Source organism: Phyllostomus discolor, chromosome 13 (assembly GCF_004126475.2).
Source record: "Phyllostomus discolor isolate MPI-MPIP mPhyDis1 chromosome 13, mPhyDis1.pri.v3, whole genome shotgun sequence".
In the NCBI taxonomy this organism is placed as follows: domain Eukaryota; kingdom Metazoa; phylum Chordata; class Mammalia; order Chiroptera; family Phyllostomidae; genus Phyllostomus; species Phyllostomus discolor.
In genome coordinates, this window is record NC_040915.2 from 21,054,914 (window position 1) to 21,075,774 (window position 20,861).

Consider the following 20,861-nt stretch of genomic DNA (forward strand, 5'->3'; position numbering starts at 1 on the left):
GGGCTGTGCTCTCTACCAGCCGTGGGATCCTAGGCTGGTCGCTTCACCCCTCCGAGAATCAGTCTCCTCGTCCACAAATGGAGACAGCGGAAGGACTGTTTAATGCAGGCTCTACCACTCACAGAGCTGTTGCGAGGATTCAATGTAATTGTCTGTAACACCTGTAAGTGTTAATATCTGGAAAACACATAGAACAGTGTAGGATGTTTATAAGCACTGAACTATCAGCATTATCTTTGCTCCTTGAAATTCTGCCTCAGCCGTGCCTCTGGCCTATGCCTGGAAGGCTCGGGACCCTCCCCCTTATTTCTGAGGATCACTTTCAGTAAAGGTGGAAAGGACTGGATACCAAGTATATTAGTTTGCCGAGTCCGCCATAACAAAGTGCCGCAAACTGGGTGGATTAAAACAACAGAAATTCATTCCCACACAGTTCTGGAGACTAGACATCAAGGTGTCAAGGTGTCAAAGTCAAGGTGTCTGTAGGGCAATGCTCACTCTGAGACTCTGGGTGGAACCCTTCTTTGCCTCCCCCTGGCCTCTGGTGGTGGCTGTGGATCCCGGGCATCCCTTGGCCTGCAGCCACATCACTCCAGTGCCTGTCTCCACTGTGTCACCTGGTGTCCTCCCTGTGTGTCTTCACGTGGCCTTCTGTGTGTGTCTTGTCTTCCTATAAGGCTAACAGTCATACTGGATTAGCAGCCCCCTCCCAGTTCAACTTGACCTCATTTTAACTTGACTCCATCTGTAAGACTTTATTTCCAAATAAGGTCATATTCACAGGTACTAGGCTTAAAATGTCAACATATCTTTCTGGGGAACACCAGGAGTCAGGAGACATGGCCCTTTGACCTCTGGCTTTCCCCACGGAGGCAATGTTTACTGGGAAGGAGAGGGGAATCGGGAAGGTCTGGCCTGGGCACCAGGACACCCAGACTCCGCCTTCAGCTCCCAGCGTGACCTTGGGCACTCCCATTTGTCTATGCCTTGTTCTTCTTCGTGGTAAGATGGGGTAAAGCAGCCCACCCCTGACCAGGTGCTCCTGAGACCCGAAGGAGGCAAGGGATGGGAGGAGCTCTGCAGCCTGAAAACCCAGCAGAGATGAGAGGGCATGCTCTCAGGCCTTGGCTTCTCTAGAGCGCCTCTCGCAGGAGCTGGGCGGTTACTACAACGGTAGGTTTTCTCCCAAGGCTCCTAATCAGACCACCCAAGGCTGGGCCCTCGGTGCTGGACCCTCTCCATCCCCAGGGCTCTCTCTGTGAATTCATCCTTCCTCCTGGCTGTCCTTAGTTCAGTTAGTTGGCTCTCCAAGCATCAGTTTTCTTCTCTGTAAAGTGGGAAGAGTGATGGCCATTTGTATGGTTATGGCAAGGCAGTTAAGTGAACACAGTGCCGGACACAAGATCGACATGAATAGATATTCGTTAATATTGATTGAATCATCCCCAGAGGGAAACAGCACGCACAACATACAGACAGGCAGCGCATCGTGGCCGCTGTCTCTCCCTTTAGCCAGCGGGCCTTCATTCACGCACTCGCCCAGCAGCCTTTGATTCAGCTCCCTACGCAGTGTCTTGCCGGGTTTCAAAGAGGAAGGACCTGGTTTCCTTAAAAATCCTGCTGCTTTGGGTTGCTGTGTGGCTTGGGGAATGGCCCTCGGTCTCTGGCCCTTAGACTTCTCATCTGCACAATGGGGCATTGGGCTGGGCAATCTCTGAGAGGACCACCGGCTTTCCCGTTGCGTGACTCCAGCCGGCAGTGGTCCTTTAGGATACTCTGGCCCCAGACCAGGAGGGGGAGAGGGCAGGTACAGTGAGCAGGAGCTCAGACAAAGGCCGGAACTCCTGGTTCTACTTCCTGCTCAGCCACCAGCATGCTTGGGCAATTCCTGCCCCTCTTTGTGACTCTTCCCCCTTCATCACAGAAGAGGCCGCCTGAAATCAAAGCTCCTCACCCAGGTCTTCAGCATTCAACCGAGCCTTCCCTTTGCACCCACCTACTAAAACCACACGCATGTACACAGCCTGACACTCTGTCCCGGAAACACTCACCCTTGCCTGATGTCAGGCCACACCTTATTCATTGTAGCTCACTTCCCTCAGGCTCTCCCTAGGATATAAGGCCTGTAATGTCAGGGGCCTTCTCTGTCTTGTTCAGCATGGTACCCCAGTGCCTAACATAGCACTGGGCACATAGTAGGTGCTTGATGTAGTGTGGAAGGAAGTGCGGGAAGGAAGGAAGAAAGGGAGAGGGGGAGGGAGGGAGGGAGGAAGGAGGGAAGGAAGAGAGGGGGGAAATGTTACCTACATCCATGGATTTAGCCTAAGATCACCTAAAGTCCTTTTTTCTCACCGTTGCTAGGCTATGTCTTTTTAGCTTGTATCAGTCTGTTTAACCAACACTGATTGCCAGCTGGCTCTGCCCAGGCATGGAGCTGAGCCCAGGGGAAATGGAGGTGAATCCGATGCCTTCTCCTCCTGGATCTTACATCCCCTGAAGAACAGACAAGCTAACACTTAACTCAACAATCAACCAGGCCTGCTGCCCCCACCACGAAGGGGGGCAGGGCACCATGAGACAGTGGGAGAGGACAGGCAGGAAAGGGGGAAGTCAGAGGAAGGCCTCTCAGAGGGTGAGCAGGCGCCTGAGTGGTCAGTCAGGCTGGGGAGGGAGCCTGGGTGGAACTGGACGGGCTCCCTGGTGGGGACCATGGCAGCCCAGGGACCCGGCTCAGCTGTCCCACCCGGGCCTCCTCTGCCTGTTTCCTTGAGAACCCTTTCTCCCCGCCTGCCCAGTTGGACCCCCCTCCACCCTCCTCCAGCCATTCCAGGGTCCTTTCTTTCCTCTTTGCACACGGAGGTGGCCCACTCTTTTCTCTCTGAGCTGTCCCTGTCTTGCCGTGGACTCCCAGCTGCCTGACCCCCACAGAGCACTCCCTCCCCTCCCCTTTGACACACGCACCGAGGTCAGGCTCTGGGCCCCCTCCCTGGCCTCTGCTTTACCTCTGGAGCCTCACCTGTCTGACTCCTCCCATGCTTTTCTCATCTTCCGCCTTCCCCTGTGGCCTGGGCGCAGCCCATGTTTCTTCCCAGAGTCAGCACCTTGCTGATCTCAGGTGCCGTGTGAGAACGTCCAAGGAGGCCATTTTCAGGCAGGCTCCACTTAAGAATAATAATCGGAATAATAATATAATGAGGGGAGGAGGGGGAAAAGTGCTTCCTGCACCACACCCTTACACGTATCATCCTGTTGCATCCTCAATGGGGAATCTCTTGCTAGCCCCACTTTACAGGTGAAGGCCTTGGCAGGTGGCAGAGCAGGGGCTCCAAGCCAGGGGGCAACGCCCTCTGTGTCCCCCTCTCCATGCCCCTCAGAAGAGCAGGGCCCTCTCTTGCCGGGGGCACCAGGAGAGCCACAGGGCTGCTGCCATTCCAGGAGTCCAGCCCTTCAAGTCTCGAGGGAGTGGGACAGGGTCAGGAGATGACCAGAATCAGAGAACATTTGGAGTTTGGGCAAAGCCTTGGAGAAGGGAATCGCATAGCCACCCTGCCCTCTGGATGTTTTCATAGATAATAAAAGTCCCGTGCACCCCGTGCGTATGTGTGCCAGGCACCGTTCTAAACAATTACACAAGCATCGACTGGCCTGACCCTCCCCAAAACTATCGTCCTCACTGAGCCGCTGAGGAAACCGAGGCAAGGAACAGCTGCGTTTGCGCAGCTACCGAGCGAGGGCGCTGCGATTGCAGCCAGTGGGCTCTGGAGCCGCGCTCCTCAGCTTGGCTGATGCAGCGTGTCTCAGTCACCGACAGCCACATACACAGAACTGTCCCCTCGGCGTGGAAGGAACAAACGGCCCAACCCCCCAGCCCTTGTCCTCGGCCTCCTGAACGTGCGTCCCCCAGACCTCGGCCACGGGCATGGTGATGGGTCCGGACGCCTTTCAGAAGAAAAATACGATTTTCTTTTCCACTCCACCGAGCCCATGTTTCTCTCTCCTACCTTCAGCCCAATGTTTATTTCGGCAAGGAAAGGGCCTTTGAAGTCCTCGCTTCTTAAACGCTGAGAAGGGAGAGGGAGGCACTACAAACATTTAAAAGCATGTCCACATTTGGGTTGGAACGTGGATTTTTTTTTTTTTGAGGATTAATAGCAGTTTTTGGAATCCACAGACCCTGCTGCTCTTTCAAGGTGAAAAAATAACCCCTTGAACAGCACGGCGAGGGCAGGGAGCTGTGCCAGGGGCCTCCTTGGCAGAGCCAGGCAGACTGTGATGAGGAGCAGGCCCAAGTGCCGGTCCGAGGGGAAGGCTGCATAGGCCAACAGCGAAGTGAGGGGAGAGCAAGGCAGTCTGTCCTAAGGGCCATTTATCCTGCTTAAAAGGTTTTCTCTCACTCAGTGATCACGCCCTGGGTCCCTCGATGTCAGAAGTCCTTTCTTTAAGGAGACGGTAGCTGTATTAAAAAATCATCTTTTAAACATCTCCTTGGCAAAAGAAAATAGTTGGCGACCTTATCTCAGTCTTTTCCAGCTTTTAATTTTTCACATTTATTTGGGATGTGTGGTCTATGACACCCCAGGTCTGAGAGTACAGAGGAGGAGGAGGAGGAAAGAGCTGGGCGCAGTTATCACAGCCCACAGTGGAAACGAGGGGCCTCATCAGACACCGCCCGAGAGCCCTGGAGGTTCAGGGGGGGTCTCTCCAGGTGCAGATCCAGGGGAAGGCTTCTCAGAGGAAGGGGCACCAGCCTAGGCTGGGAAGGGCAGGGACCTCCGCACACCCCGGGCGGAGGGACTGCTCCAAGGGGAGGGCAGGGAACAGCACAGCTGCAGAGCCCTGAGGGGACACCCCGTTGCCTACAGGCTCCCCGAGAAGCCGGCTTCAGTTGCTTCTCATGACAGCCCTGCAAGGAAGGTACTGCGATTATCCCTGCCTGGCACCCCAGGAAACAGAGGCACGGCAAGGTTAAAGTCACGTCTGAGGTCACGCAGAGAGTTCAGGCAGGCTGGGTTCTCGCCCAGACCACCTGGCGTGACCAGGTGTGTGACCCTTGGGCCCAGGGCACAGTGGCAGTGTCAGGACCCCTGCTCCCAACAGCAGTTAAGAATTTCAAAACCATGGCCACAGAACATTCAACCAAGCTCGGGCTATTCCACACTCGGGGACCTGTGTGGCTGCCGGTTATACATCCGTGGCACCCCCCTGCCACCCGGCCTGTCCACATGGCTGCTTCCCATTGGGTGGGGCAGTTAGGGTACACAGAGGACGCACAGCCCCAATCTGCAATCCACCATGTTATTCATCAATGGCTGTTTGGGGGTGAGGCCATAGGTGAATTTTTTCTACTTTTATATGTAATTAATTTTTTAAAGTTGATTTTTAGAGAGAGAGAGGAAGGGAGAGACTGAGAGAGAGAGAGAAAGACATCAATTTGTTGTTCCACCTACTGATGCATTCCTTGGTTGATTCTTGTATGTGCCCTGAGGGGGGATCGAACCCAAGATCTTGGCTTATTGGGACAATGCTCTAACCAACCGAGCTACCTGGCCTGGGCTTATGTATAACTAATTTTAATGTGTCAATTTCTTTGAAATAGAAACAAGTAGATGATTTCCTTTGTTGTGTTTTAGCCATTTTACCTGTATGACAGGAAAATCGTGCAGTTTCCTGGCCATTCTCTGAGCTCCTCTTCTAGGGCCACTTGGTTCCCCTTTGTCGGTCATTCCCTCTGACTCTGGACCCTACCCACCCTCTTTGGGGCACCTGCCTGGCCCTGGCCTACGGCCAACTCTCAGGACCAGGGTGTACGTGGTAAAGCACAGCATGTGGACCAGTGGAGAGACCACAGGCCTGGGAGGGAAACTGGGTCTTCCTCCTTGTCTGCTGTGAATATGCTGTGTGGCCTTGGGCACACTCCTTTCCCTCTCTGTGCCTGATGTTACAGTAAGGTCCTTCCATATAGAATGGCCTGCAGCTCCATTGTTGCAATGGTCAAGGAGACAACCCCACCCACCAAAACTTTCTTCCATTTCCTCCCTTTCCACAAAAAGCAGAGAGTGCCCTGGCCGGATAGCTTAACTGGTTGGACTGTCATCCTGCTACAGCAAGGTTGGGGGTTTGATCCCCAGTCAGGGCACATGTAAGAAGCAACCAATGAAAATGGAACTGAGTGGATCAACAAATCTCTCTCTCTCTCTCTCTCTCTCTCTCTCTCCCCACCCCCCAACCACCACCTTTCCCCTTAAAATCAGTTTTAAAAAATTCTTTTAAAGTAGAAGGGGAGTGCAGGAGGATGGCTCGGGAGAGGCAGTGTGGGATAGTGAGGAGTGCACTGGGCCCGCCGTCAGGAAGTCTAGGTCGGAGGTTCTGTCGGTGGGCAGTACCTGCCTGTCCCCGCTTGGGACCACTGTCCTCCCTCCTCCAGCCTCTCCATGGCTTCCAGCTGCACCAGAAACAAACCCAGCCTCCTCACCATCGCCCTACATGGCCGGTCAGACTGGCCTTGTCTGCCCCCATCGCTGCCTCCTGCTCACGCCTCCCCTGCCGCACCAGCCCCGGCCTTCCCCGCACAGCTCCCGTGCCCACAGGGCCTGTGCCCTGGCTGTTCCCTCTGCCTGCAGCTCTCTTCCCCGGACCGTCACGTGGCTGCCTCCCTGACGTGGGGTGGGGGCTGGGCAGGTGGGAAAACTCCTCGGAGGAGCCCCTGCCGAAATGTCAGTCCTCAGAGAAGTGTTCCCCACCAGCCAGCCCCCACCCCACGTGGTGTCTTCACGGCCTTCATCGCCATCTGAACACAGTCTGTCCGGGTGCTCACAGCTTTCTGGCCCTTTCCCTCCCCGCGACGGGCAGCATCATGCCAGCGGGGTCTTCTCCCCGGTTCCCGACGGCGGCCTCCGCACTCAGACCATCGAAAACACTTGATGCATGAGTGAATGAGTGACCAGAAAGAGCCTCCATTTGCCTCTCCACACAGCGAGAGGGCAGGGATAGCTCTGGTCACAGATGCCTTTTCAAATATGATGTAGCGTAGGGATCCTCTCTCCGAGAAAGCACAGACACTCGGCGAATTGCGTCTGGCTTGGAGAGGAGGCCCCGCCCCTTCGAAGCCCCCTCTGCACTCCTCTCTGGGGTTCTCAGGGTTGGGGGCAGAGCACAGTGAAGATCAGATGGTGGCTCCTTGGGCCTCTGGGGGTGCTCAGGGTTCGACCCTCCCCTTCTGTGGAGTTTCTATTTCCTTCTTTGGAGGCAGAAGTGACCCTGGGTGCCCCTGTTACTTCTGTCCCTAACTCAGCAGACCCCTCGGTGGTCCAGCTCTTTCTTCTTGCTCCTGGGTTGGCCTCCCTGCTTCCTCCAGCCCCCTCCCCTCCTCTTCTTGCCGCGAGGATCTTAAGACAGCAGGCTGGGGCCCCCCAGAGACATGGACTCCCTCAACGCCACACGGCCCCCATCTATAAAACCTTTCAAAATCATAAACTCGTAACTGCAGAAATCTGTCCAAACATTCCAGGGCAGTTGTAACTATTGGTGTTGGCGCGCAGACCTGAGCCGCGCTGCCAGGGCTTTAATGAGGAAATACTTAACAGTCCCGGCCCGGGGTAATGGCCAGGGAGGACGGGAGCCCCGCACATGGGTGCCAAGGGCCGTGAGCCGGCCTTCACGGCACAGCGCACAAGACAGGCTTTGGAGCGTTGTCTCAGAAAAAAAGTGAAGTGGACGTAGTCCTGTCATCCTTCTCGGGTGTGGGCTGAAGAGGCTGCGAGGGGTGGGAGCCGGTGGGACCGCTGTCCTGAGCACGAGTGGAGCCGGGACCGAACTTTCGTGTTGAGCCCTGCACAGCCAGGCTGATGAGAAAGGCGCTTTCTCCCTCCCCAGCCGGGGCAGGCTGTCTTTTCCGTGATTAATGTGGAGAGAATGGCTTAGCCACTTTTGAGGGCCGGCTGCGAGCAGAAGTGGTCCTTTTTTTCCTCCTCCTCAGGCGCCTGTCTGGAGCACGGTGGGCCGGGAAGGGTCAGCCGTGCTGGTGGGGGCTGCTGCGGGGCCGCCTGGAACTCGCACAGAAATCCACATCACTGAACACCCAGGGCCGCTGGCACCCGGGAGGTGCACCGCGGGCGCCTCGGGAGGAGGGGGCTGCTCCATCCCGGCCAGGCGGCTACCCAGGAGCAGCTTGCCCGTGGAATTTCCCCTCCCAGGAGCCACATGAAACGGTTTTGGGGGCCAAAGGAGAGAGAACACACTTCAGAAGTGGGTGCGAAACTTTGTGCCTGGCGGATGAGGTACTTTCCATGGGAAGAGGGCAACGAACGTGGTGGCCTTGGATCCTCTGGCCATCCAAGGAGTCCCCTCCGCCTCTTCACCAGGAGAAAGGGCCGTGGGCTGTGTGGCTGCAGGAAAGGGCTGCCCGCCTTGCCCCTGCCAGAGGCCCCTTCTCCCTACTGTGTGTAGAAAGACTGGCACCTGGATGGGGCCACACCATGCGCCCGTAGCTAGGTGGGCAACTCTGAAAGCTGGGTACCTAGAGGCGCCCGGTCTCAGCAGCAGAGCTGACCTTTCCAAATGGTCCAGTCTGTTGCCAGGCCTGGTGGCCCCAGGTTCCAGGGCAGCTGGCCTTGGGCCAGGGAGATCCCATCCATCCCAGGAACACAGAGAAACGAAGCTGGGGGCCTGGGATCATTCCCAACAGGGTGATGGGTCTCTTTGCCCTTCGTCACATCCACAGCTTTCAAGACCTTGCCTTGCCTAATGTCTGGTCCCCACCGAGACTCCCCAAGATGCCAATGGGATGGAGCCCCGCTCTTTTCCCAGATAAGGTCCGGGAATTACGCTTACAGCCCTGGGGTTAGGGAAGTTTGGGTTGGGTTCCTAACTGTTGGAGGGAACAAGAAACTGAGGCCCCAGAGAAAAACCGAGTTAGCATCGTAAAATAGATGTTCCCTTGGAGGCCTTCTGGCAACATGCTGGTTTTGTAGGTGGGAGCCCTCCCGCCTCCCCTTCCTCTGCTCCCGTCCATGGAGGGGCCACTGGGCCGTCCTTCTGCAGATGTCTCCTTGGCTCCCAGCAGAGTCTGGGCCTGGGCCAGAGGAGCCTCGGGGACCTCCTCATAGTGGGGGGTGGGTGGGGGGCGGGCAGGAAAGCAACAGCTGTGGAGACAGGACTCACGAAAGCTGATGCTGGTCCCAGTTCTCTGCTGGAAAACCCAGTGACTTGGGGGGCCCTTTTACAAATACCCCTACTCCTTGAAGAACATATTACATTTTACAAGGCTCCTTCATGTGTTATTCCATTCTGCCCTGAATCTCTCGGGGCCTCAGTTTCCCCACATCAAAATGCAGGGAGTGAACGGACAGCTTCAAGGGCTCCGCCCCCACATGCTCATGTTTTCTGAGAGACAATGTTTTACAGCATCTCGTTATATTATATGGTCCGTTTTAGGACTTACGGTGCTTGTATTCTGTGTGCTGGGATCCTGGAATCCTGGGCTTCTAAAATCCAACATTGGTTGACTGAGAATACATGACTTTTTTGTTCCACGGCTGCCTGTGCCAGGGGTTTCCAAGTTTCGGGGGTAGCTGAGCCACCTTTACCACCTCAGCTCTGTCTGCATGCCACCTGTAGTATTATTCATTTAGTATTTTTCTTTAAATAGACTCTTTTTAACTTAAATAAGTGTCTTTAAAATGGAAACTTTATATCACTCCTGCAAATGGAAAACCGGTCTCACCTGCCATAAATAGGAGCTAAAAGTAAAAATAAATACAATAAAAACAATGTTATTAAATTCTAACTAGATACTGTTGCCTGCCAAAGGCTCTGAGCCCAAGGCCTGCTTTAAAAAAATAAAATAAAATAAAACATCTTTTTTTAATACACACATACAAGCAAGCAAGCAAGGCTTAGAGCAGTTTTAAAGACATACGAGCATCAAATTCAAACGATATATGAAGGACTGAAAATGTAACGGAGCTTTCCCTCTCTTTCTCGTTAAGTGATCCTGTATCCAGAGCCCTCCCTGGGTATCACCCACGTCCATCACACGAGTGTCAGAGACAGCGGTGGTCCCAGCGGGACTCGGCCAGTCAGAAACACACTTGCTTTCGTGCAGGCCTGGTGACAGCTGGGCCCGAGGATGGTGCCTTGGCCTGCAGGGTAGAGAGGGCCATGCACAGCCCTGGGGTTGCTGCACCCCTAGCGTCTAGGAGGGTGAGGGGCTGTGGAAGAGCCCCCTCACACCCCTGGGGGTTCTTTCTGTCTGGCTACAGTACTAAGGCGGCATCAGGAAAGGCCCTGAACTGTGTGCAGGAGGACCCAAGTCCCAATGCCACCCACTGTCAGCCCACCGTGGGGCCCTGGGCATGTCCCTTGTCTGTGAAGCCACTTCCTGACTGTGAAATCAGGGTGGGTAGACTGGCTCTCAACTCTGTCTTCAGCACACGTGCACACGCAAATAAATGGCTGCCCCTGTTACTGTTATGACAATAATTATTATCTGTTGGTCCTCGTGATTCTTTGAGAAAGATTGGCATTAGCAACAATTTTCTCATTGAGAGGGTCAATGCATATAAATGTTTTGCGACACAGAAGGGCTTCGTAAATTTGATAACAACTCTTTTTTTCCCCCTGCCAGATAGATCCCCGGTGCCTGAGGGCAGAGTCGACCCCTGGCCAGGGCCCAGCTTCTCGAGCTGGCCGTGAGGCAGCTTTTCTGTGGTAGTGACCTCAGCCTCACATCCATGGCAGCTCCTCTTTGCCTCTGGAGCAGTCTGTGGGAAGCCAGGGCAGCCTTTCTCCCTGCTGCCCTCCCTCCACGTGCCCTCCTCCTGCCCTTGTTCGATCCATCCCTGGAGACCAACCTGAGACCCAGGTGATGGGCCTCCCTGGGGCCCTGATCCTCTGATGGCTTTGGGTAAGTCCCAGCGTGGCTGCTCTGAGCCTCAGTTTCCCGATTTGAAACAAAGCCTTGAACTGCATGACCTCCAAGTTCCCTGTCTCCCTAGCACTGGGAATGGCAGGCCCAGTGGTGCCAACCACAAGATGGAAGTGAGCCTAGCTCCTGGGATTCCTTTGGCTCGATGAAGACCTGATGGATCTGCAGTCAGGAGAACGGGGAGATGGGCTGCATGGCCTGTGTGGTTTTATATCATCACCTCACAGACTATGGGTGACGAGAAGACAGGGCCACACCCGTGTTCACTGACCCACGCATCCTCAGCCCAGCGCACTGCCCGACACACAGAAGTTGCTCAATAAACAATGATCAAATTAGCGCATGTAAGCTGGCACCATGGTATGATCATTATTAGAACATGAGGTTGGAGTTAAACAAAGGCAAGTTAGGGCTCCTTAACCTCAAGTTCCAGAGGGGGAAAAAAAGAGCCCTCTCATCCTCCTTTAGCTTTTCCCCCAGGCTCAAACTGCTGCATCAATCCAATCTAGGTGTGTGTGCCTGTGTGTGTGTGTGTGACAGAGAGAGAGAGAGAGAGAGAGAGAAACAAGACTCTATTCAGTTATTTTAGCTGGCTAGAGAAAACTTCAGATCTGCACGCATCTTTACTCTGCCCAATATTCATTCACTTATTTCACAAACATTTCTTGAAAACATCTGCATGGCTAAAACTACAGAGAGGGTGTGGATGAAAGCCATGGAATGTGGGCCGTCAGAACACTTGGTTCCTAGCCCCAGCTCTGACAGATACTCTTTGTATGACCTCAGGCAAGCCACTCCTCTTCTTAGCGGCTGTAGTGCCTCCATCTGTGAGTTGGCAGTGCTGGGCTTGATAATATCTAAGGGCTTGTCATTTCTTATTATCTCTGATCAAAGGCCCAACCTGTGAGCTATAGATTCTCGGAGAGGGTCAGGGACCCGAGAAAACGAATGACTCTCCCCCACAGAAATGCACACGCACAGACTTCACATACAGTTTCTTCGTGACCACAGGCCTCCTACTCCATCTCCCAGACCTCAGGTTAGGAACTCTTGATTAAATAAACCCATAAACAGAAGTCAGGTGACTCTGGAGCAAATTCATCACTTGAATTCTTGAACCAGAGCGCCACATGAGTTATTAGGAGAGTCTGGGACACATGCGGTCAGTGGCCTAGGGACCTGGGGGGCCTCTGCCAGAGAGAGAAGCGGGGAACTTGGGTAAAACAAACCACGAGCCATCTTCTGTGTTCCTTCTGCCACATAAGGCAACTCTTTAAGCTGTTTCGAGAGACCAAACTCATAAGCTTCAAAACATAAACAAGCAGAGCCTCCTAAATCATTGGAGAATTGTTTACGAACATAATTATTGGATTAAATTGTCTGCGCATAATTAACAGACTGGGCTGAGAGTCCACAACCTCCGTGATTGGATGCAGAAGAGCAGAGACCCAGAAGGGCCCCTGCTGGGATGAGACCCCCCCACCCACCCCCACCTCCATCCAAGATGATCGTGTTCCAAGGCAAGACCACCAGCTGGAAAACTGTCTCCATCCTCATGAACACGTTCCGTGAGATGCTAGAAACATGGTGGACATGCAAGATTTGAAAGGTAAAAATATGCTTCTGATCCTAGGGTGGTAATAATTTTAAGTCACAGCCATAGCCGTCAGCACTATAATTACACCCAGCAGTCTCGTGGCAAAGGACAAAGGACCCAAAAGCCAAGTGCATTTTGATTGAGGCTGCTTGTCGGCCAAGGGCATAGACCCCTGAGTGGTTGTGGGGGAGGAAGTGCATGCCACTGAAAACCGGCTTCTCGCATCTTAATGCGCTGTATCTGAATTAACACGGGCATCTTGTTACAATGCAGATTCGGATTCAGTAGGTCTGGGATGCAGCTGAGATTCTGCATTTCCAACAAGCTCCCAGGTGATGCTGATAACACTGGTTCTCAGGCCACACGCTGAGAGCAAGCTGGGAGATGATGGCCGTGACAGCAGAGCGTGGCTAAGCCTGTGAACTTGGGAGTCAGACACACCTGATTTCGGATCCTGCCTTCCCCATCCCACTGGTTAAGTAGCCTTAGTTACTTAGCCTGTTGGAGGCTCAGCTTCTTAGCTCAGCAAGAGTATTTATTCATTCAACAAATATGTATTTAGCATCATCTCTGTGTCAGGCTGTTGCTGGGCCCTGGGGATGCAACGTTGAGTCCAAATAGGCCCTGTTCCTGCTCTCGTGGACCTGACATCTTTGGGATGATGGATGGGAAGTATTCAGCACAGTGCCTGGTACATGGTAAAAGCTCAACAAATGATATCTATTTTTATAAGAAGGAAGAATATCATCAATTTCAAGGGCTCAGGGGACACAGCTCCTTGGTTAAACGCTGACTGCATGAAAGGATGTGGGATTCATGCTGTAATCCAGGGGACCCAGATATGAAAACTACACGATCCCTCTCCTCCTGGAGCTCCTGGTTCCATGGGGAGATGCGTGTTTAGCCTAAGTGGCCCCTGGGGGCCACCCAGCTGCCCCCGACAGCACCAGTCAGACTCGGGTTTGCCCTGTTCACACACCTGGTCCTGACAACCAGCCTTTCCTCCCTCCTCGAAGCTGACCTGGCTTCTCTCCTCACTGTTGCACCCCCAGCTCTAGTTCTCTTACTCTGCCTCCTGTTGGTCCGCCCTTTCCTCACCACTTTGCCTTGAAGGATGCTGTCCCCCCTCTCCAAAGACCCTGACCCCACTCCTGCCAGCCACAGGGCTTGGAGACCTACACTCGGAGCTGGGCACCACCTCTTGGAGCTCCCTGCCTTCCGGCCCACCAGGACCCTCCCAATGTGCCAGTCTAGACACCGAGTAGACATCAATAGTGTGGGGCTCTGGGGAGGGGTCACAGACTTCGGATGCTCTGCACATCTGGGTGCTGTCCTCCGGCACAGGCCCAGCAGAGCCAGGACAGGCCTAGTCGAGCGGTTAGAGTTCCCCGATGGAGTGACAGCTTGCTTCCAGGTGGGCTCAGCTCGGGCGCCCGGGGCTGGGCCTCTCTGTGCTTCCTTCCTGGTCCAGACCTTGTTGCAGCAGGGTTCTGCCTGAGTCAAGGCCAGAGAGAAGAAGCAGGGGCAACGTCAAGGAACAGCTGATGCCTGGAGTCCCTCAGGCAGCCTTAACCTGCAAATGCAGGTAAATGACAGAGGCTTATTAACCAACAATCCTGTGCAATGGGGGGCCTGGGAATGCTGCGAGGAGCAGGGCAAGCCCCTGCCCTCACGGGTCTCCCAATCTAGCACAGAAAGCCAACACGTCGGCAAGGCATTCCCATACAACGGGGTGGCGCTGTCACAGGGGACGCACGGAGCCTGCCAGAGTGATAGGCAGAGCCTCCCAGGAAGCAGCACTTCAGGGGAGACCCCAAGAAGGGAAGGCCAGGCAGGGAGAAAGCATTCCGAGATACACACGCAGTGCAGGTAAAGGCTGAATGGACACAGCTGGTTCATATGGTCCAAGTGACAAGTATGAGAAATGGGCCAGGTCAGGAAGGAGGCCAAGGACAGGCCCTGGAAGGCTGACCATGCTAAGGAACCTGGACACTCACCGGGGAGGGCTCTACAGTACAATTCAGCAGTACAGCGGGTCGCCCCCTTTTATAGTAGGGAAGCTGAGGCACTGAGGAGGGGCGAGTAACTGTTCTGAGGTCACACTGCCAGACACTGGGGGACGGGGCCAGGCTTCAGTCCTAGCAGTCTGAAGCCAGAGCCTCCACTCTCAGGCACGTATGTACACAGGTATGAACACACATACGTTAGACTTTTTTTTTTTTTTTTAAAGCAACTGCGCCAGGGCGCAGGGCTCAGCCAGAGGCTGTGCAGGCAAACTCCATTTAAACCCATTTAACAAGGAGGCTCTTAATGATCTCATTAGCCCGGACAGGGCCCTTAGGAAACTTGAGGCGAAGCCCTGCTTTAAATGGGGCTTCTTTGAAGTGGCCACCACCTGAAGCAGCCACCTGAGAGGGCAGTGAACAAAGCCGGCCTGTGAGCCCCGCGCCCACGTGGGCAGGCGCCACGGGGCTCCCAGCACGCCACGACTTGGCCTCGGCGTGCCCAGGGCGCCCGTCGGGTTTCCATTAGCTCGTTCCCAGCCGCCCTCTCCTCAGGCGCGTTCAGACGCACGAACTGGCTGGCCGCAGATGAGGTCATACGTCACGATGGCGGTGGCCAGGAGGAGCCTAGGACCTTCCCCGGGCCTCGCCCTCTTGGGTTCGGACTTCCAGGCTCCCCTCAGCCCTGGTCTAGCTCATAAGCAGGAATGTTCCATGCATGGGGTCTCCACGACCCCACACTCAACCTCCGCCCTCTGTCCCTCAGTATTTTTTATCAGTCCTGTTTCTGGACTAACCCCCACCCCCTCACCCACTCTGATCTCTCTCTGACCCCTTGAAGGGCGGGTGCCTATCTTCCATGGCAAAAGCTGTGGAGGTCCCAACCAGACACCTCCATTCACATGGACGTCTGCTACTCTGTGCAACATTGGGTCCTCTGGTCTCCCTCTCCCTCTGGGTGGGTCCCAGTGAAATGGGAGGGCAGCCAGCGGGGCCATGCCACACACCTCCCAAGCTGCCCCCACAAAGGCTCAGGGTGACTGACCTTCTGAGAAATAAGCACCCGGCCAATTGTCCTACCACAGAGTGCAAAATCCAGACAGGCCGAAGGAACCGATTCACCTTTCCAGAACTGCATGCCGAGGCCCTCCCAGCAGGCTGTGGCTGAGGCCCCTGCCTATTAATAGTCAAGCAGCTGTTTGCCTCCCTGAATGAGACTCTTTATTGCAAGCTGCGTTGACAAAACAGATCCTGCTCCTTCCTGCCCGGAATATTTGGGAGTGGAGGGGCCTCGGGGAGATGTTCCTTCCTTCCAGGGAAGTTGAGAAGGTCAGCACCGGAAGGAACCTTAGCAGTGACACCCCCTCAACATCGGAGAGGCCAAAGCCAACTGCGTTATCACCACCCCCTCTGTCCAGTCCCTCACTCCTCCTGCCACGTTCCCAGTTTAGCTGACAGCCCACTCCTCCCCCGGTACTTCCTCAGCACTCTCACCACCCCACTTTGTACCAGCTCCAATCTAGGAGCCTCGAAGTCAAGCCCTCAGGTGACTGCCCCCTGCTGTGGTGCTGGCCTTATCTCCCAGGCCCCCCCCCCCCCCCCCGCCCCTTCCGTCCTCTGTGTGTGTGACTCTGAATGCCCTCCCTCAGCTCCCGGCCTTTGCACATGCTATTCCCTCTGCCTGGGACTCCCTTTCCCTGCCCTCCTCCCAAGCTAAAGGGCCTTTATGTCTTGGTTTAAAAGAGGGCCTTGTCTCCCCACACCCACCTCAGTATGCTTTCACACTCTACTGAATTTGCCTCCTTGCCTGAAGTTCTAGGATGAGGTTTTTTTCATCCCAGATGAAAAAAACTGGATGCGTTTTTTCTTTCCATTGTATTTCTCCACCAGCCACGAGAGCACTGTCTGACATTGAACCGAATCAAAGAAAGAGCATACAAATTCTTCCTTCCTTTTCCCCACTCCCCCACGATCTGATCAGTCACCAGGTCCCATTAATTCAACCCGGTTAAGAACAGGAGATCTGGAGAATGCTGCCTGGGTTTGAATCATGGCTCTGCCACTTACTGGTCACTTACCCTTACGAAGCCTTAGTTTCCTCACCTGTAAAATGGAGCCAGGCATAGTACTTGCCTCGGAAGATTGTTGTAAGAAGCCAGTAAGATAATGCTTGTCAAATACCCGGCCCAGTGCCTGGCACATGGAGCCAATGTTAGCCGCCAAATAATTGAACTCAAAGTTTCACTCGCCACAGCAGCTCCCCTCCCCTCAATAACCGCCACCATGATGGCTAGTGCTCCACAGCACTCGCTCGGAGAAAGGCGCATCTGAGCTAACCCTCCTGCTGTTGAACAGGTGAGGAATGTGAGCCCAGAAGGAACAGAAGAAAGACCCAGGAGTCTAAAGGTTAGGCACTGTCATGTGGCCGAATTTCTGTGTCTCGGCCTGGGCAGGTAAGTCCACGGCCATCTGCTGGCCCAGCAGCCCAAAAAGGAAGGTCTCCCGGAAAAGGACTGGGACCTCAGCAGCCAGCCAGCTTCACATCAGAGCAGCCTGGGCCTGGGTTTTTGTTCCCGAAGCCCCTCAGCACACCTAAGGCCACGAGTTCATAGAGTTGGTTCCTCCTCTGCCTGATGAGGGTAGGAAGGTGAGGGTAGGGAGAAGGAAGGAGACTTCCAGGCAAGCCTCGGAGCTGGTGTGCTCTGCGTCTAGGAGGGTGTCTGGCTGCTCCTGCTCCCCCAACTCCAGAGGCTTCTTAAATTGTCTTCAGGGAAGGACTACTAACTCCTGCCTGGCACAGGACTTCTCAGTCCCCAAAGCACGTATACTTTCATGATCTCACTGGATCTCTCAGCTTCCCTCCTGTAAACAGAGTAAGGTGGCCTCTCTTCACCTGGAGTGCTGGTCAGACTGAAGCTCAGAAAAGGTAAATGCCTGGCCTGAGGCCATAGGGGCAGGCGACCATGCTGATGCTGTATGCCATTAAAGGCACATCTGAGATCATGGCCACTCAATTTGGAGGTTCAGATTCATAGAGAATAAAAACCCCAAGTCAAAGGTGAATAGTTAAGCACTTTATTAAGCAAGAGCAAAGAGAGAGCAAGAATCAAGAGCCTACATCGCCAGACAGGAAATCACCAACACCCGAGCCCAGATGCTGGGGAACTCCAGAAACAGCATTCGAGGTCCCCCTGGGAAAAGCCCCAAGCAAAGCATCCTTCCCTTGGGTGAGATTCCAAAGTCTCACCTCGGGGGATCTGGTTAAATACGTTTGAGACAAAAGTGGCTACGCACCAAGGGCCTTTTGTGACTCGACTGACCAACCATTCCCTCCTGGAGAATAGCCTGTTCTTCCCCAAGGGAGCAATCAGTGTTTACAGGTACTGAGCTAAAAATTAATGGTGCTTAATTGTCCATGGAGAAGGGCTACTTCTCCCCAGCAGACAGCACGCCTATATTTCATTCTTATAATAAAGGTCACAGCTCGGACACAAACAGCGAGGATTCTTAATATTCCTTTAACCCGTCAAGCTGGAACCCAGGTCTCCCAGCTCCCTTACCACTCGTCCTGGCTGTTGTTGGAGGCAGGCAGTGGAATGTTCTCTGTGGTGTCAGACCACACTCCTGAAGCAAACAGGTCTCCGCCATAAACATATGAAAAGAAGTTCAGCCTCATTAGGATTCAGAACAATACAAATAAGACCATTATGGGATATTGTTTTACACCTACTGGACTGGGAAAAAAAGGAACCTGGCAATACCAAGTGTGGACAAGGATGTGGACCAGCTGGACGCTCTCTGCTAGAGGGAATGTCCATGGGAGACAAGCTGGCGTCGTTTCATAAAGTTGGTCATTCACTTTCCCCTCAACCTAGCAATTCCACTCCTGGGCGCACACACACCGGCGCTTGCCATTTTGACCACACTGGGTCTTAAAATTTTGAAATAATTCCATGACAGTTGGTAAACAGCTACCACTCTGGGTCTGTCCCCACTACCCCTTTGCCATGTGACCCCCTGTGCTCTGGTCTCCCCTGGGGACCCTCCCTACATTGCCCATGACCCACCAGGCTCCAGCTCTGCAGTGTTCACTCTGACCGCTCAGCACCCTTCCCTTTCCAGCCGTTCATTGTCATTATGTTCACACTAGAGAAACCCTGCTCACATGCACCGGGGGCATGCACAAGTGTGCTCACAGCGCTTGTCCTCAGTAGGGACAACAACCACCCAACAACCACAATAACAAATAAGCTATAAACAACTCAATGTGTGTGGATGGGAGCTGCCCATCCCGTTGGGTCAGAGAAGCTCTCAGGGCTCAGGGCAGATGGGGAGATAGGCCCGTTATCTAGCAGGGCCCGGGCCCAGTCAGATGGTTGTGCTGGATGGCGGGTACTGAGCACTCACTCACTCTGGGCCAGGTGCTCGATGTCTTAGAGTCATATCTCATTTGCCAGCCAAAGAGGCAGTCATTATTCTTCATCCCATTTTCCAGGAAAGGAAACAGAAAGGTAGAGATGGCCAGTGGCTTGCCCAAGGTCATGTATTGTGGAGCTGGGGTTTGAGCTCACATCTGTCTGACTCCAAAGCCCAAACTCTTCTTCACCACTGTGAGGTGGTGATCACCAACCTCAGTCATCACCACAGACTGGAGGGGCCTGGGGCACAGGACTTCCTCCGCTCAGCATCCCGGCATCTAGCCCAGAGCCTGACGTAAGAAAGATGCTTGGCCCCAGACTTGACACAAGGAATCGATCAAGCTGGTGTGCCTGACCGCAGCCTCTGACCAGGCCCCCTTCCTGCTTGTCTCCTGACTGGTCCCTGACGTACAGCCCAGGAGGCCACTTCTGCCCTGAGTCCCCTGCTCCCTGGCCTCCTGCTTTTGAACCAGGACTTGTGAGACTTCTCTGGGATGCCCATCCAAATCTTTAAGCACAAAGAAAGTGACTCTAGTTACACACTACCGAGTTCCCTAAATGCTGATCAAGCATCTCCTATGTGCAAGACCCTGAGCTGAGCATGGGACGAATAGCAGTGACCAGATACAGTCCCTGCTCCCTAGAGCTCACAGCTGCCCTGTGACCTGGAGCCCGAAACCATGTCCTCCAGAGCAGCAGGTGCTGACAGGAATTCCACGCACCGGGCTCGATGGCCCTTCACCTGGCACAGCGGTAAATCAAAGTGTCCAGCCCCGCAGTCCTCGGTTGGGTGTCCTGTCCCCATGTGCCTCCTGTCCAGCCTTCTGCCTGAGGAAGAATTTATTTTTTGCTCCAGGAAGAGGGGGTATAACTGTGGAGAGCTCAATGTGTTCATTATTTGTTTGGTTTCCTTAATTTAATCTCTTTAACAAATAAAAATAAAAATGGTACAATATGTTTGCCCAAACAGTGACGGGCCCCACCTGAGATGTTATTATTACACTTTCCAGAATTAGAATCACGCCACTCCTGCTAACTGCCGAGGTGACCCGGACAGCAGAGGAAGTGCCAGGTGGGGTCAGGAGCCTGACTAGCAGCCCGGCTCTGCCAACAGCTGATGGGGAGAAGTCGTGTCGCCTCTTCAAGGCCTCGTTTCCCCACCTGACAAAATGAGAGGGTGGAGCACACTTACGAAGACAGCACTTTCACGTTCACTGTCTCATGTCGCCTTCATAAAATCCTGCGGGGTGGCACTTCGCTCTTTATTTCATTGATGGGGAAGCTACAGCTGAAGAGACAGAAGAGTTCGAGGGACTGAGCCAGTCAGAGGTGGAGACGAGGCCTGGATCCGGGTTCCCAACCCTGACCTGGTGCCCCGTGTCCTCGCCGGGATTACTCATGCTTGAGTCACACACAGAGGCCTCTAGAAAATTCTCACTGACCCTGAGAATACATCCAGGGATCTGAGGGGCCTGCAGACACAAACTATAGGAAGCTGCCCAGTTTGACCTACGTGAAACTGTTGGCGAATTCAGGGGGCTGTGGAGTCACTGACCATCCCAGTGCCACTGTGACCGGAAATGCACACACCCGCCTGGGCATGGTCACATCACCACTCGGGGTTACCAGGCGGACATCCAGATGCTCCAGAAACATCGTTTGACATTGTTGGGATTGTTGAGAGGAACACAACAGCATGAAAGCCTTAGAGAACTCGTGGAACAAACCCCTGTCCCCATCTGAGATTCTGTCAGGCTGCCTCCACATTGCCCGAAAACCCCTCCCAGTTCTAACATTCTTTGAGTTTCCCTGGTAACCATCTGCTGGTGGAAATGACAATTAAGCTGTTCAGCTGCCTGGTTCGCTTAGTTCCCTGATATGGCTCTGGGCCAGGGTCAGGAAGGCCTGAGTGTACCCAC